This window comes from Oncorhynchus mykiss, chromosome 16 (genome assembly GCF_013265735.2).
Source record: "Oncorhynchus mykiss isolate Arlee chromosome 16, USDA_OmykA_1.1, whole genome shotgun sequence".
In the NCBI taxonomy this organism is placed as follows: domain Eukaryota; kingdom Metazoa; phylum Chordata; class Actinopteri; order Salmoniformes; family Salmonidae; genus Oncorhynchus; species Oncorhynchus mykiss.
Window position 1 is genome coordinate 9,160,964 of NC_048580.1, and position 12,082 is coordinate 9,173,045.

At 39.2% G+C, this 12,082-nt stretch overlaps 1 long non-coding RNA gene across 2 annotated transcripts; it reads left to right on the forward strand.

The window, feature by feature from the left end:
- Positions 1 to 2,519: 2,519 nt before the first annotated feature.
- Positions 2,520 to 10,516, forward strand: LOC110491323. Of its 2 annotated transcripts, none has more exons than XR_002468805.2 (4): positions 2,520 to 2,692; positions 3,445 to 3,518; positions 6,810 to 7,147; positions 7,890 to 10,516. It is a non-coding gene; the product is annotated as an uncharacterized LOC110491323 (long non-coding RNA). The 2 variants fall into 2 exon arrangements; XR_002468804.2 differs by having other exon boundaries at positions 6,810 to 7,136; positions 7,890 to 10,515.
- The last annotated feature ends 1,566 nt before the right edge of the window (positions 10,517 to 12,082 follow it).

Consider the following 12,082-nt stretch of genomic DNA (forward strand, 5'->3'; position numbering starts at 1 on the left):
ACATGGACTCAGAACATCTAATTGTGTTGTTTCTCTATGAACAATTGTAATTGTGAGAGTAAAAAACAAAACAAAATCTTAAACTAGGAAGAATAAAAAAAATCACTTATTTAATAGGTCCCCCCTTAAAACAGTGCACTGCTTTCTCTTGTACACTAAGGACCCAGGGAAGAGTTGCTGGGCAGAGGATAAGAGAAGAATGTTATTTGAAATCTTGAAAACAAATTGTAACTAGCAACATATTTCATTTTTTTCAAGAAGCTCTCATGCTAAAAAATGTTGGAGAGCCCTGGTCTAGGGTGTCATGTTAGAGAAGGTTAGAGACTCCTGGTCTAGGGTGTCATGTTAGAGAAGGTTAGAGACTCCTGGTCTAGGGTGTCATGTTAGAGAAGGTTAGAGACTCCTGGTCTAGGGTGTCATGTTAGAGAAGGTTAGAGACTCCTGGTCTAGGGTGTCATGTTAGAGAAGGTTAGAGACTCCTGGTCTAGGGTGTCATGTTAGAGAAGGTTAGAGACTCCTGGTCTAGGGTGTCATGTTAGAGAAGGTTAGAGACTCCTGGTCTAGGGTGTCATGTTAGAGAAGGTTAGAGACTCCTGGTCTAGGGATTCCCGAGAATGGTGCAACAAACAAAAACATCCAGTCAGTGGCAGTCCTGTGGGTGAAAACAGCTTGTTGATGAGAGGTCGAAGGAGAATGGCAAGAACCGTGTAAGCTAACAGGCGGGCCACAAACAGACAAATAACGGCGCAGTACAACAGTGGTGTGCAGAGCGACATTTCGGTACGAAACAACTCATCGATCCTTGTCACGGATGGGCTATTGCAGCAGACCACAAAGGGACCACAACGGGTTACACTCCTATCAGCTAAAAACAGGAAGAAGAGGCTCCAGTGGGCACGTGATCAACACTAGACAATTAAGGAGTGATGCATGTGCCCAACCGCCTGTATTCAGACTTATGTAGCAACATTTGAAATCCTGTTTTTGACATTGGACAAAAATGGTAGATCATACACTGCATTTGAGGAACAATGGGAAAGTTATTCTGCTTTGAAAATTGATCAACTTGTAACCTCAATTTTGAGGAAATGGCTTTTGAATGTTTTGGTGCCAACTGCAGAGCACTTCTTTTTCTACCCCCATTCAGCATCCTTCACAACCTCTTAAGCTTTAGTTCCACCAATCTCTTTAAGGGTTGATCCGAGTGTTCTGTCCTAACAACAGCAGTCAAGCACCCAAGCTAAATGGCAAACAGTTGTCGCAGTGACATTCTATTGAAATGGATTCTTGCATACTGGAGTCTTTTGATAGCTAGCTAAACAATGGACCATAATCCAGACTCATGATGTTACTAACCAGCATGAATCTGCAGGTAGCTAACCAACCAGGTTCAATGTTAGCTAGCTAACAGTAGGCTATAACTAGCCAAGCAAATGGCTCTGAGATACGAATAATAAGATCATACATGTAATGTTGCCCTTAGTTAAAGATGAATTTGGAGACAGGTGTTTTCTCCATCTCCTTAGCTATCATACATTAATTCCACTGATTTAAAAACTCAGTCCTCCAGAAAGTGGAGAGCAACACTTATGCAATTCTAATAAGTAATATATATGAAAACAATTGCATTAGCCAGAATTTCCTACACATACTAACCAGCTCGAATAGAAAGAAGATGCTATATGGCAGACCAATCCAAACTCATTCCTTGACATTTCCAGCCCACTCATCATCTCAGCCAATCATGGCTAGCGTGAAGGTTACTGACTTTTTCTGTGGCTCGTAATTTATCAATATTATTTGTATTTACAGATGGCTTACGCGTTTGTTATTAAGGCGCATGAAAGTTCACATGTTCCAGAAGGCATTTCTGCCAAAAAAACGCGTGAGAGAGAGAGAGAGAGACAGAGAGAGAGAGACAGAGAGAGCGAGAGAGCGAGAGAGAGAGAGACAGAGAGAGCGAGAGAGAGAGACAAAGAGCGAGAGAGAGAGAGAGAGAGAGAGAGAGAGAGAGAGAGAGAGAGAGAGAGAAAGAGAAGGAGAAAGAGAAAGAGAAAGAGAGAAAGAGAGAGAGAGATTATATACCTCACTTGCTTTGGCATTGTTATCACGTTTCCCATGCCAATAATCTGTGGCTATTTCACCACTGGAAACTCTCCTTGACTCTGGTGTTCTTTACTTTGTGTGTGTGTGTGTGTGCATGTGCGTGCGTGCGTGCGTTCTTGTGGCCTTAGGAAGCACTATTTTGCTCAAAGTATTTTTTTTATGCTGTGATGGTTTTATTAAGTATGATAGTTACCGGTTGTGCAAAATGTGGATTGTCAGGAACTGTGGTTAGTAGACCTAAAAATCTAGCTTAGCCTAAGAAAAAGTCCAGGGAAAAAACCCTTGGTGAAAGTAAATTCACTGTGCTTTGCCCTCACTCGCTGCCCATTTTAGGACTGTCGGGGATCTGTCCAGGAGGGAGAGGGAGAGGGAGAGGGAGAGGGAGGGAGAGAGAGAGAGAGAGAGAGAGAGAGAGAGAGAGAGAGAGAGAGAGAGAGAGAGAGAGAGAACGTGTTGCATGCCTTCTCAACAGTCTTCAGGTAGGGTAGAGATTGTCTCCACCGAATCTCTTCTCTCACAGTTATTTTCTGGGACACTGCACAATACAACTTTATTTGACGGCAGGACATTCAGAGGCTGTAAGCTTGTAAGTACAGTATCCTTACCTACTTAGATCATTGTGAGTGAGTGAGTGAGTGAGTGAGTGAGTGAGTGAGTGAGTGAGTGAGGATTTGTTGGTCACGTCACCTCGACGGACATCTCATGATTACTCTCAGGGTCTCAATCTCAGAATGTTCTTTTGTTTTCCTCAGCGCTAATGACAGTCTGTGTTAGATGGTGAATTCAGCTGAACTCTGGGTGTTTCTTTGGTAGGCCTACTAAGGCTGTGGAGAGAGGAAAATGCATAAATGTGGAAAAGTTCAGGCTTTGCAGATTGCATGCAGGGGGGAGAAGTTTTGGTGCGGGGGGAGCCCCAGGTTGCAATTCAGAACCTCTCATACCCATTTTACAATGCCAAAGTATTTTTTTGTCTTTTGCCGATAAATCTAAAAAGCTCTATTTTTCTCAATGTCTATTCTAAAGCTTAAGTGTGTACACACTATTGTATTTATACTTTGGATATGGTCTTTCGTCAGGAAAAGTAATTTAAAAAACTGCTTGAGTGGAACTTGAAAACTATTCAGATTCACCCAGAATTTCTCCTGACCTGTTCTTAATTAAATATCACTACAGCTCCACAGTTGCCACGAAAACAGATCAGGGCTGTGGTTAATTCCAATCCTTCAAGACATAGAACTACTGCTTGAAGCACACAGTCTATGTCCAATCTGATGTAGGTTAATGTAGGTTAATGTATAAGCTATTCATGTTTTGTGGTTTTTGTTCTTTGTGCTTTAGGACACATGGCAAAATGCTTCTGCTGTTTCTGAGTCTCGGTTTGCTCACTTCTAATGTCCAGTCAGAAAAACAAGGTAAACTCAACACTTTATACATTGTTATGGTTGTTATGAGTGAGAAAGTTATAGGTTCAAAGATCATAGCCCCAAGACATACCTCCCCTGTTATTCTATTGGTGAGGGGTTAGCATGTCTTGGGGGTAAGATCTTTGACCCTCTCATCATTATTCACAATTAAATCAGGAGTATTCATCATCGTGGTAGCAAACACATTATTGTAGAAGTGTTTAGAAACATATGCTGTTCTTATTTATAATAAAAATGACTCCAAAATGACACAATACATATTTACCATTCATTTCTATTGAGCAGAAAATAACTGAAACACAACCAAAACAAACAACAAATGCATCCAACAAGTTTGAAGAGTCAAATTGCATGCTAGGAATATGGGACCAAATACTAAACCTTTCAATACTTTATTAATAAGAATCTTCATTGGTGTCAATAATTATGAACCCTGCCATGTTGAGAGAAAAAAAGACATTTGATTAAATGTCATTGTATTGTCATGTTCAGATTGAACACAGACAGTTTTGTAGCTTCATTGATGCTGACAGAGGTGTATAAATTCCAGTGGTGGAAAAAGTACCCAATTTCCATACAAGACAAGACGCCTTTTAATAGAAAACGCCTGAAGTAAAGTGAAAGTCACCCAGTAAAATACTACTTGATTAAAAGATATACTTCAGTATCAAAAGTAAAAGTAAAAATAATTTCACATTCCTTATTTAACTTAAATCTACCTGAACATCTATAGCAAGACCTAAAATGGTTGTCTAGCAACAACCAACTTGGCAGAGCTTGAAGGTTTTGAAAATAATAATGGGCAAATGTTACACAATCCAGGTGTGCAATGCTCTTAGAGACGTGCCCAGAAAGACTCACAGCTGTAATCACTGCCAACGAGACTTCTTTTATTGACTCATACTAATGTAAATTCAATATTTATGTATATAATGTTCAATACATTTACTGAAATGTCTAATAAAATGCATTCACTTTGTCATTATGAGGTATTATGTGTAAAACATATATTTAATAAAATTAGTAAAACAACAAAATGTGAAATAAGTCAAGGGGTATTAAACGTTTCTGAAGGCACTGTACATGATAATTGTTTACTCTAGTATGCCCACAAGACTTACAACACTTGTCTGAAGGTAACCCAGTACCACTGCTCTAATATCCATAAACACTCAATATTATGAAAATTATGAACGGGAATGACATTTACGCTAACGGGTGGCCATAAAGAACTAGCTAAAAGCCACGCCTCCAATAAGCCATGCCTCTAATCTAACAGTCTGACACCTCTACAATATGTTAATAAAAAGGTTCACATTTTAACCCCTCACATTACCAAAAGTTTGCAGTTTGAACTTTTACACAGAGGTTCCTGTGAGACCCTTTGAAAGGTGTTACTCATTTCAGGATACCACTGAATGATAATGTACAGTGCGGCAAAAAAGTATTTAGTCAACCACCAATTGTGCAAGTTCTCCCACTTAAAAATATGATAGAGGCCTGTAATTTTCATCATAGGTACACTTCAACTATGACAGACAAAATGAGAAAAAAAATCCAGAAAATCACATTGTAGAATTTTTAATGAATTTATTTGCAAATTATGGTGGAAAGTAAGTATTTGGTCAATAACAAAAGTTTATCTCAATACTTTGTTATATACTCTTTGTTGGCAATGACAAAGGTCAAACGTTTTCTGTAAGTCTTCACAAGGTTTTCACACACTGTTGCTGGTATTTTGGCCCATTCCTCCATGCAGATCTCCTCTAGAGCAGTGATGTTTTGGGGCTGTTGCTGGGCAACACAGACTTTCAACTCCCTTCAAAGATGTTCTATGGGGTTGAGATCTGGAGACTGGCTAGGCCAATCCAGGACCTTGAAATGCTTCTTAAGAAGCCACTCCTTCGTTGCCCGGGCGGTGTGTTTTGGATCATTGTCATGCTGAAAGACCCAGCCACGTTTCAACTTCAATGCCCTTGCTGATAGAAGGAGGTTTTCACTCAAAATCTCACGATATAAGGCCCCATTCATTCTTTCCTTTACACGGATCAGTCGTCCTGGTCCCTTAGCAGAAAAACAGCCCAAAAGCATGATGTTTCCACCCCCATGCTTCACAGTAGGTATGGTGTTCTTTGGATGCAACTCAGCCTTCTTTGTCCTCCAAACACGACGAGTTGAGTTTTTACCAAAAAGTTATATTTTTTATATTATATTTTTTACAAGTTATAAGTTTCATCTGACCATATGACATTCTCCCAATCTTCTTCTATATTATCCAAATGCTCTCTAGCAAACTTCAGATGGGCCTGGAAATGTACTGGCTTAAGCAGGGGGACACGCCTGGCACTGCAGGATTTGAGTCCCTGGCGGCGTAGTGTGTTACTGATGGTAGGCTTTGTTTCTTTGGTCCCAGCTCTCTGCAGGTCATTCACTAGATCCCTCCGTGTGGTTCTGGGATTTTTGCTCATCGTTCTTGTGATCATTTTGACCCCACGGGGTGAGATCTTGCGTGGAGCCCCAGATCGAGGGAGATTATCAGTGGTCTTGTATGTCTTCCATTTCCTAATAATTACTCCCACAGTTGATTTCTTCAAACCAAGCTGCTTACCTATTGCAGATTCAGTCTTCCCAGCCTGGTGCAGGCCTACAATTTTGTTTCTGTTGTCCTTTGACAGCTCTTTGGTCTTGGCCATAGTGGAGTTTGGAGTGTGACTGTTTGAGGTTGTGGACAGGTGTCTTTTATACTGATAACAAGTTCAAACAGTTGCCATTAATACAAGTAACGAGTGGAGGACAGAGGAGCCTCTTAAAGAAGAAGTTACAGGTCTGTGAAAGCCAGAAATCTTGCTTGTTTGTAGGTGACCAAATACTTATTTTCCACCATAATTTGCAAATAAATTCATTAAAAATCCTACAATGTGATTTTCAGATTTTTTTTTCTCATTTTGTCTGTCATAGTTGAAGTGTACCTATGATGAAAATTAGAGGCCTCTCTCATCTTTTTAAGTGGGAGAACTTGCACAATTGGTGGCTGACTAAATACTTTTTTGCCCCACTGTACATATGAATGTGAATGTACACATTTGTCATTGTATGTACAGTATATTAACACGTTTATCATCATGTAAAATGTACTGGAACAATGCTATGATATTATGCTGCATGTTCATTCCTTGATATAGTTTGATACCCAATATTATCCATTGATATCCTTTCATTCATTGACATCCGATATTATGTTGCTTGTTGATTAATTCATGTCCTTGTTTGTTTTTCCAGGGGTTGATGTAACGTGTGAAAATCAATCGGTTGTAGCAGGACAGAACCACAACCTGACATGTAGAGTGGAATACAGTGATGCATATCAGAATAAGAAGGGTGATGTAGGTAACAGTGAGATGGGATGTAAAACTGAACAGTATTTCTGGAAGGATAAATCAAAAACTCCAATACGAAATTGTGATTGTACAAAAGATTGTAACACTACGATAACAACCAACACCTACTTTTGTGAGATCAAAAATGTTACCAACGCTGATGAGGGAAACTACACTTTTACCATTAACACAGACTGTGGCAACGGACATGGCACATTGACTGTTTCATGTAAGTTACATGTAAGTACAATGCTAATATACAGTGACCAGTGTTACACAGGTTAAATGGGTTCATGTGATATGACCAGGAAAAGGTCCAGTAATTCAAATGAAATGTGATAATACAGTATTCATATACACTGAGTTAACAAAACATTAGGAACACCTGCTCTTTCCATGACATAGACTGACCAGGTGAATCCAGGTGAAAGCTATGATCCCTTGTTGATGTCACTTGTTAAATCCACTTCAATCAGTGATGATGAAGGGGAGGAGACAGGTTAAAGAAGGATTTAATTTATTTAGCATTGAGATAAATGAGACATGGCTTGTGTATGTGTACCATTCAGAGGGTGAATGGGCAAGACAAGATTTAACTGCATTTGAATGAGGTATGGTAGCAGGCGCCAGGAGCACCGGTTTGAGTGTGTCAAGAACTGCAACGCTGCTGGGTTTTTCACGCTCAAAAGTTTCCTGTGTGTATCAAGAATTGTCCACCACGCAAAGGACATCCAGCCAACTTGACACAACTGTGGGAAACATTGTAGTCAAGATGTGCCATTATCCCTGTGGAATGCTTTCGACACCTTGTAGGATCCATGCCCCGATGAATTGAGGCAGTTTTCAGGGCAAAGGGGGGTGCAACTCAATATTCAGAAGGTGTTCCGAATGTGTTGTACACTCAGTGTATATATTCCATATGGGGCTTGATACTGCAACATTTGTGAGTATTCTGAGTGCTAACCTCTCTTTATTTTCTCAGTGAGAAATGAAAAACAAGCGTTTCTGGGATCGTCAGGTCACCTATCGTCAGTATCATCACTGTTCTGGGTGTTCTACTGTTTCTCATCTTAAGACTTAATAGTTCCTTGAGAAACAATGACAAAGCTACCAGAGAGGCCCTAAACCAGAAGCCTGCATAACTTTCAATCTGGAAGAGTGGTGTGTGTGTGTGTGTGTATGTGTGTGTGTTGGTTCTATTATCCTTGTGGGGACAGAAAAATCTCATTTACACAAGTAGTCAAACTCCTAAGTCAATAAATACTTTGTGGAAGCTCTTTTTGCATTGATTGCAGCTGTGAGTCTGTCTGGGTACGTCTCTAAGTCAATACTTTGTGGAAGCTCCTTTGGCATTGAATAGAGCTGTGAATCTGTCTGGGTACGTCTCTAAGAGATTTCCACATCTGGATTGTTCAACATTTCCTCATTATTCTTTTCAAAATTCTTCAAGCTCTACCAAATTGGCTGTTGATCATAGCTAGAGAACCATTTTCAGATCTTGCCATAGATTGACTGTCTTCTTGGCAACTCTAGTGTAGATTTGGCCATGGGTTATTGTCCAGTTGAAAGGTGAATTCATCTCCCAGCGTCTAGTGTATTGGATTTACATAAAAAATAACACTTTGTATTCAGGACAAAAACTGAATTACTTTGCCATGTTTTTTTGCAGTACTACAATAGTGCCTTGTTTCAAACATGATGCTTGTTTTGGAATATTTTTATTCTGTACAGGCTTCCTTTTCACTCAGTCAATTATTATTAATTTACCTTTATTTAACTAGACAGGTCAGTGATGAACAAATTCTTATTTACAATGACAGTCTACCGGGGAACAGTGGGTTAACTGCCTTGTCCAGGTGCAGAACAACAGGTTTTTACCTTGTCAGCTCGGGGATTCGATCCAGGAACCTATTGGTTAATGGCACAACACTCTAACCACTAGGCTACCTGCCGCCCCACCAAACTAGTCAAGGTTAGTGTTGTGGAGTAACTACAATGTGTTTGATCCATCCTCAGTGTTCTCCTATCACAGCCATTAAACTCTGTAACTGTTTTAAAGTCACCATTGGCCTCATGGTGAAATTCATGAGCGGCTTCCTTCCTGTCTGACAACTGAGTTAGGAAGGACACCTGTATCTTTGTAGTGACTGGATGTATTGATACACCACCCAAAGTCAAGTTAGTAACTCCACCAAGCTCAAAGGACTATTCAATGTCTGCTTTTTGTTTTACCCATCTACCAATAGGTTCCCTTTACAAGGCATTTGGAAAACCTCCCTGGTCTTTGTGCTTGAATCTGTGTTTGAAATTCCCTGCTCGTCCGAGAGACCTTACAGATAATTGTATGTGTGGGGTACAGAGAGGAGGTAGTCATTAAAAAATCATGTTAAAACACTATTATTGCACACAGAGTGAGTCCATGCAATTTATTATGTGATTTGTTAAGCAAATGTTTACTCATGAACTTATTTAGACTTGTCATAACAAAGGGGTTGAACACTTTTTTACTCAAGACATTTAAGATTTTTATTTTTTTCATTATTTGTAAAACCTTTGAAAAACCTAATTCCACTTTGACATTATGGGCTATTGTGTGTGGACCAGTGACCCAAACATCTCAGCTGAATCTATTTTCAATTCAGGCTTTAACACAACAAAATGTGAACAAAGTCAAGGGGTGTGAATACTTTCTGAAGGCACTGTGTCATGTGATGTGTTGTATTATTCTGTAAAACTCACAAGCAGTGATTTACCACTAAGATTGGTTTGTATAATTGATGTAATATTCTAAATGGGAATTTTGTTATGAATATCGTTATTGATTTATGTACAAATACACTTTTGGAAATAACCAGTCGTTATAATGATACTTCTATCATATAGAGCTTGTTGTCTTGTATTTAATTATTATCTACACCAATCATGTATATTTCAGACATCACAGTACCTACCGTAGCTCGCAGGTTGACATTTATTTGGACTCATGTATGTGGAGGCAGCTCTGCAGAGTGGTCACTAGCTGGCACAACAACAAAGTCATAAAACCGAACCATAACTTTAACCCTAGATAGCATTATTCAGATCAACATTTTTACATCTACAGTGTTAAATGTAACACTGAAAGTGTATATGTGACCCATCAGAATAGTGTTACTAAACTAACACTTTTCAAAGTGTTGACAAACTAACACTCCTAGAGCGTTGGTTCCCTAACACCATGGGTTATTCAGACTTTAAAACTATTAGAGATGATGCTGCTACACTTTTTAGGTTAGTTCCATAACACAGTATTTTGGGGAGAGTGTTGTTTTTAACTCAAATACTTAGTAAGTTCAATGAAAAGTAATTATTACTTAAACGGACTCCAAACTAAATGAGAAGTCAAATCAACAACATTATGCATGCTCTACTGCATGTCCATTTTTGTGAATTGTTTCTAAAATCTGTGTTTTTGCCAGAACATCAAGTGATTTATTGATTAATCTTATGCTGCACAAAGATCAATAAAACATGTCTAAACTAATCATTTAGTTTTTTTGCACCCTTACTGAAATGGCTGTAATTCCTGCCAAAGATGCTTCAACAAAGTACTGAGTAAAGGGTCTGAATACTTATGTAAATGTCATATTTCCATCTTTTATGTTTAATACATTTGCAAAAAAAATCTAAAATATGTTTTTGCTGTGTCATTATGGGATATTGTGTGTAGATTGATGAGGGAAAATATTATTTAATCCATTTTTAAATAAGGAAGAAACGTAACAAAATGGGTACTGTATATAGATTTGCTTTTAAAACCTCTCCTGGATTGGACCACCCCTGCGGTATGGTGGAGGTAACTTGCGCTAATATGATTATTCTTTTTACCTTTATTTAACTAGGCAAGTCAGTTAAGAACAAATTCTTATTTTCAATGACGGCCTAGAACAACAGATTTGAACCTTGTCAGCTCTGGGATTTGAACTCACAACCTTTCGGTTACTAGTCCAACGCTCTAACCACTAGGCTACCCTGCCGCATGAAGTTAACGTCATACCCAAGAAGATGGGACGGCAGTGTAGCCTAGTAGTTAGAGCGTTGGCCTAGTAACCAGAAGGTTGCAAGATTGAATCCTCGAGCTGACATGGTACAAATCCGCCATTCTGCCCCTGAACAAGGAAGTGAACACACTGTTCCTTGGCTGTCATTGTACATTTATTCTTAATTAACTGACTTGCCTAGTGAAATAAAGGTAAAATAAAAATCTATTTAAAAAATAAATAATTCCCAGGACATAGACAGATCTGATATGGCCAGAAAGCTTCTGTTCATTTGACTGATACAATGTTTTGAACAGTAATGCAATGGTTCATTTGATCAGTCTAAAACTTTGCACATACACTGCTGCCATCTAGTGGTCAAAATCTAACTTATGCCTAAACTGCAATAATACATCGTTGCCTTTCTCTTGAATTTCAAAGATGTTGGGATACAACAAATGTATGTTTTTTTCTTTGTATTATATTTTACCAAATCTAATGTGCTATATTCCCCTGCATACATTTCACATGTCCACACACTTCAAAGTGTTTCCTTTTCAATGATATCAAGAATATCCTTGCTTCAGGTCCTGACCTACAGGAAGTTAGATTTGGACATGTCATTTTAGGCAAAAATTGCAGACTGTTCAGGGGAGCCCCTCCTCCAGACATCTGCAGATCCTCTGAGCTGGTGGAAGAACAAGGCCTCTGTCTACCCACGGCTTACTAAAGTCATGACAGAGAGACTCTGCAGTGGCCACATACGTTCCCACTGAGAGGGTCTTCTCGTAAATAGGGGCAAGTAATAACTGAAAGAAACCGCATCAGCCCCTTGAAAGTGAGGCAGCTTGCATTTCTGAATGGAAATCTCTCATAAAAGCAAATATTGTAATGTTTTTAAAATGTCTTCATTTTGCTGTACCCCTGGAAGAGTAGCCTGGGCCTGGCCAGCAGCTAATAGGGATCCATTATATATACAAATACAAAACACAATCTGGGAACCATTCCTATCCTACATTTCCCCCAGACAACCCTCCAAAAAGTAGCCAAGGCAGGAAGACAAACAGTCAGTCGGCACCTAGCTCTGTCCCCATATCCTAGTGTTTTAACACTGTCCCTTCAAATAAAAACAATGAAAGGGCAACTCGCTCTGTCA